Source organism: Lagenorhynchus albirostris, chromosome 4 (genome assembly GCF_949774975.1).
Source record: "Lagenorhynchus albirostris chromosome 4, mLagAlb1.1, whole genome shotgun sequence".
NCBI classification, from domain to species: Eukaryota; Metazoa; Chordata; class Mammalia; order Artiodactyla; family Delphinidae; genus Lagenorhynchus; species Lagenorhynchus albirostris.
The window spans coordinates 40,438,882-40,445,016 of NC_083098.1; positions in this window are offsets into that span (position 1 = coordinate 40,438,882).

Genomic DNA, 6,135 nt, shown 5'->3' on the forward strand with positions numbered 1-6,135 from the left:
CTTTCTAGAAATTTTAAACTATTCGGATTTTATAATAGATTATCTCACCTTATCTTCTGAGTTTGGGGACTCAGAATGACATGGATAATGACATCACTGATTCATGAAAGTATCTTGTATAGTTCTTTAAGTATTTCACCTGTAAAATGAGGTGTTTTTTTAAAATTAATAGAATGTATTAAAGGAATCCCCAGATTGGAAAAATAAAATCCATGCTTTTTTTTAGCAAAATTTCGGGTATGGCAGGGAAAGTTTCAGTCTGGCCAGAAAATTTACAAACTCTTATTCAAACGTATTCAAAGCTAAGCAATTTGGGTAACTGGAGGAAATCTATTTGTAACTTTTAAAAATAGTTCTTGAAGTGAAGATTTCAGAGGTGCTCTATTACTCAGGTTTTCCTGAGTTATCATATGTTAATTATAGAGAAGGCAAAATAAAATCTAGTAAAATTATTTTTACCAATTGATCCAATTTGTCCCTGTCATTTTGGGTTATTCCTTGCAGCATTTGGTTACCTGTTTCTTTGGTTTTCTTTATTTTTTTATTTTTTATAAATTTATTTATTTATGGCTGTGTTGGGTCTTCATTGCTGCGTGTGGGCTTTCTCTAGTTGCTGTGAGCGGGGGCTACTCTTTGTTGCGGTGTGAGGGCTTGTCATTGCAGTGGCTTCTCTTGTTGCAAAGCATGGGCTCTAGGCGTGCGGGCTTCAGTAGTTGTGGTGTGTGGGCTCAGTAGTTGTGGCTCGTGGGCTCTAGAGCGCAGGCTCAGTTGTAGCGCACGGGCTTAGTTGCTCCGCGGCATGTGGGATCTTCCCAGACCAGGGATCAAACCTATGTCCCCTGCATTGGCAGGCTGATTCTTAACAACTGCCCACCACGGAAGTCCCCTGGTTTTCTTTAATCTAGAACATTTTCTCATCCTTTGTGTTTCATGCCATTGACATTTATAAAAAGTACAGGTCAGTTATTTTATAAAATGTTCTTCAGTTTGAGTTTGGTGTTTCCTCATGAGAAAATTCACTTTTAGCAAGAATATGGCTGAACTGATGTTGTCTTCTCAGAGCTTCATACCAGGAGCCATCTGATGTTGATTTGCCTCTTTACTGGTGATGTTAACTTTCATTATTTCATTAAGGTGGGGTTTGTAAAGTTACCTTTCCTCCTGTCATTCATAAATATCTTTGGTGGAAATACTTGGACACTACATAAATAGGCTGTTGCTCAAACTTTCCCCTTTAGTTTTAGTACCTGTTGCCCGTATCAATTATGATGATGATGATGAGAGTTGCCAAAAGGGAATTTCTAATTTTGTGATTCCTTCTACATTTATTAGTTGGTATTCAACTGTAAGGAAAAGCTTTCTTTTACCCCATTTATTTATTCATCCTCTCATTTGTATCTCTATGGACTCAAAGATTTTTACTCTATTTAATAGGACATAATTTATTACTATTGTTATTTATTTTGATATTTTGCCTCAGATTTCATCAGTATCAGCCCTTTCCACCTGACTCTTATGTCAGGTTGACATGTTTACCTCATTTTTTGAGTCCATCTTTATTTTCCAACACCAAATAAATATTTCAGGCTCATCTTGTATTTTCTCTTGCTCCAGCTTTCAAAATCAGCCTTTTCTCTAAGGAGTACTAGTTCCTTTTAGTGAAGAAAGAAACAAATTACCATTAAAAAAACAGTTTTAAAGCAATTCTATTGTTTTTATGGATCCAGTGTTTAGACTTTTGGTAAATGATCTCCGTTAAGGTTCCATTCCGCAAATGGCATTAGTCTTAATTAGTAATTGCCTCTTTTTTTTAAAAAAATTATTTATTTATTTTTGGCTGCTTTGGGTCTCCGTGGCCGCGCGCAGGCTTTCTCTAGTTGTGGCGAGCGGGGGCTACTCTTAGTTGCGGTGCGCGGGCTTCTCATTGCAGTGGCTTCTCTTGCTGCGGAGCACGGGCTCTAGGCGCATGGGCTTCAGTAGTTGTGGCTTGTGGGCTCAGTAGTTGTGGCTCACGGGCTCTAGAGCACAGGCTCAGTAGTTGTGGCGCACGGGCTTAGTTGCTCCGCAGCATGTGGGATCTTCCCGGACCAGGGCTCAAACACATGTCCCCTGCTAATTCAAAAATAACTGTTACTAATCATAAGACAGGGAAGTCCTCCTAAACACGATACATTAGAAAGATTAAGGGCATGAATAGAAGCTTTAAATACAAAATTTTAAAGCTTCTGTATTAAAAGTAATTTACCTTAAATGCATGTAAAATTTAAAAGCCATCTGGGGAAAAGCAAACACTTTCAATATTTGACAGACATAAGGTCAATATCTTTAACATATAAGTACTTTTAAGTCAGTAAGATATAAACAAGAAGATATCAACTCTTCCATTTCTATACAGTATTCTCTCAATCTAATTGCAGCCCATGTTAGAGCTTCACCAAGTGGTGTTGGTGCCACAGTGCATGAGGCTCCTGTGTCAAGGTATCTCAGAGACTTCCTCATCCCCAGACACGTTTTACCTCCTCTTGTGCGTTAGATTTTGGGTCCTCAGTCAAGGGGCCCCGTTTAGTCAATCTTCATCTTGATTTGTGTGCTTGACTCTTGCCCCAGGCCATGCCAGTTCAGGTTTCTCATTGTATTCTTTGCTTTTCAGCTTTTAAAAAATTCTTCCAAACTGGGGTAAATAGAGAAGACTTGTTTGGTGCATTTTATTTTATTATTTTTTAAATTTTATTTATTTATTTATATTTTTGGCTGCGTTGGGTCTTTGTTGCTGTGCGCGGGCTTCCTCTAGTTACGGTGAGCAGGGGCTACTCTTCGTTGCGGTGTGCAGGCTTCTCATTGCGGTGGCTTCTCTTTGTTGTGGAGCTCGGGCTCTAGGTACGTGGGCTTCAGTAGTTGTGGTACTAGGGCTCAGTATTTGTGGCTTGGGGGCTCTAGAGCACAGGCTCAGTAGTTGTGGCACACAGGCTTAGTTGCTCCGCGGCGTATGGGATCTTCCCGGACTAGGGCTCGAACCCGTGTCCCCTGCACTGGCAGGCGGTTTCTTAACCACTGTGCCACGAGGGAAGTCCCCATTTCTTGCGTTTTTGATAATAGACATTCTAACAGGTGTGAGGTGGTATCTCATTGTGGTTTTGATTTGCATTTCCCTATTAATTAGTGATGTTGAACATCTTTTCATGTGCCTGTTAGCTGTCTGTATGTCTTCTTTGGAAATTTTTCTATTTAGCTCCTTTGCCCATTTTTTAATTGGATGATTTGGGTCTTTTTGTTGTTGAGTTGTGTGAGTTCTTTATATATTTTGGATATTAACCCCTTATTAGATATATCATTTGCAAATATTTTTTTCCCATTTGATAGGCTGTCTTTTCATTTTGTTGATGCTTTCTTTTGCTGTGCAGGACTTTTTAGTTTGACGTAGTCCCATTTGTTTATTTTTGCTCTTGTTTCCCTTGCCAAAGGAGACCATCTAGAAAAATATTGCTAAGATTGATGTCAAAGAGTGCACTGCTTATGTTTTCTTCTATGAGTTTAATGATTTCAGGTCTTACATTCAAGTCTTTAATCTGGAACCCTATTCTTTAGTGGTTTTAATGGAGGTTTCATTGCTTAGGCATGGTTGATTAAATCACTGGCCATCAGTGATTTTGTTGCAGCAAATATAGAAATGAAGTTTTCCCTCTCCTGAGAACAAGGAAAATAAAGGGAACAGTGAACAGGCTAGAGAAGAAACATAACCTGGCCTGAAAGAGTTAATCACTCCTAGGTTTGCTGTTTGTTTTTTTTTTAACTGTCACTAATCTGTAGTGTCTGTAACTAGATTTGTACTTCACAAAACTAACCTATTACTCTTTAACACTATGTGAATTACATCCTGCACTCCCTTGTAGCAAATCACCCCTTGTAGCATTTGCATTTCAGAAAAAAGGTAGCAGGTCTTTATAACCCAGAGAGAAACGGACCCAATTACCAATTACCAGGCTGCCTGAAGCCATCTGCAACTGTTCTGAAATAATGCAGGAAGAAGAAGAATGTAAGACCTTCACTACTTTGATCCTTATCATATACCCTGGACTGTGAGCCCCACATATACAAATCTTCTCCAATTCCCTAAGGTGGGGGGCACAGTTCTTGAGGCTCTAGCCTGCTGTGTCTTCCCTTCTGCCTGGCAGAAAAATAAAGCCATCTCTCTCTTCCTCCAAAACCTCTGTCTCCGTATTTCTGTTCCACATCGGTACACAGAGAAGCTGAGATTTTGGCAACAATTTAAACTCAATCTCCAGCCCCTCTCACCTAAGAGGTCAGGAGTGGGGCTAAAAGTTTCAATCCTCTGATCAAGACTTGGTCTTTCTGGAAACTAACTCCCATCCTTAAGCTATCTAGTCCACCACCCTCCTTCCCCAACAGTCACGTTAGCATACAGAAGACATAATTATCACTCTGGAGACTCTAAGGGTTTTAGGAACTCTGTTACTGGATGCAGGGACAGAGACCAAATATATTTTTTATTATACCATTGCTATCCTAATGGGTGTGAAGTGGTATGCCATTATGGTTTGATTTGCATTTCCCTAATGATTAGTGATGTTAAGTATTGATATCTTTTCATGTACTTATTGGCCTTCTGTATAGCTTCTTTAGAGAAATGTATATTCAAGAAGATGTTTGTTCATTTTTTAACTGTTTTTTTTTCTGTTGTCGTTGAGCTGTAGCTCTTTATATATATTTTGGATATGGTTTGCAAATATTTCTCCCATTCTGTAGGTTGTCTTTTCACTCTCTTGATAGTGTCCTGTGATGGACAAAAGTTTTTAATTTGATGAAGTAGAATTTGTCTATTTTTTCCTTTGTCTTTGCTTTTGGTGTCACATGCAAGAAATCATTGCCAAATCCAGTGTCATGAAGTTTTCCCCAGTGTTTTCTTCTAAGAATGTTATCGTTTTAGGTCTTACATTTAGCTCTTTTATCCATTTTGAGCTGATTGTTATATATGGCATAAGTTAAGGATCTAACTTCATTCTTTTGCATTTGTTGAAAAGCCTGTCCTTCCCCAGTGAATTGTCTTGGCAACCATGTCAAAAATCTTTTGACCTGGGCTTCCCTGGTGGCGCAGTGGTTGAGGGTCCGCCTGCCGATGCAGGGGACACAGGTTTGTGCCCCGGTCCGGGAAGATCCCACATGCCGCGGAGCGGCTGGTCTGATGAGCCATGGCCGCTGGGCCTGCGCGTCCGGAGCCTGTGCTCCGCAAAGGGAGAGAACACAACAGTGAGAGGCCCACGTACCGCAAAAACAAAAAAACAAAAAACTTTTGACCTTACATGTGAGGGTTTACTTCCACTCTCTTGGACTAACGTTTTTTATTTTTTAATCCTTTAGATCATTACTATCCATAAAACACAAATTACGTGAAAATCTCTTCATATTAACAGTGATTATGCTGAAACGACAGCACGAAACAATTTTAGGTAATAAACACATAATCTTTAATTCTACACATGTCTTCAGTGTGTTAGTGAAATATGGCTGCTACACAACAAAACCCAGAAATATGTAATATCAATTCAATTCAGTCTGATATTTTGCTGGCTTTCATTTAAAAACCATAGCTTTATATACAGTGTGTGGAAAATTGGCAAGCCCTGGTCTTCCTATTCCCCTTACGTTTATATCAAATGATCCATCACAGTACGTTTACACCTATCATTAAATTGTCAGAACAATGTTAAAAAGTCTGTATATTCTTTGAACTGAGTCCTCAATTTTCTAAAAGCAAGCAAACTCTCAAAGAAACCCGTTCCCCTCCTCCCCACTGCATGGGACGGGACATCGCTGGAGAGATCTAGAAAAGACATTCTCTGAAACGGTCGTTAGTATTCCAGAAGTTTCAATGAGTAATGGGCAGCATCTGACACTCTGAAAACTCCAAACGTGGCATTTCCATTGTGATATTATGCCACTAGGCAATGCCTCTATTCTGTCAGAAGTGTTCATTTATTCCACTTTTGCACATATGCCAGGGTCCCTCAGTAGCAGCTAGCCACCAAAAGCGCTGTCCGTGGCCTGGCACTGGGCAGAGGTGCCCAACACCGAGAGGGACGAACCAGAGCCCTCGTCAGAGCTGCCAGCTCCGCACCA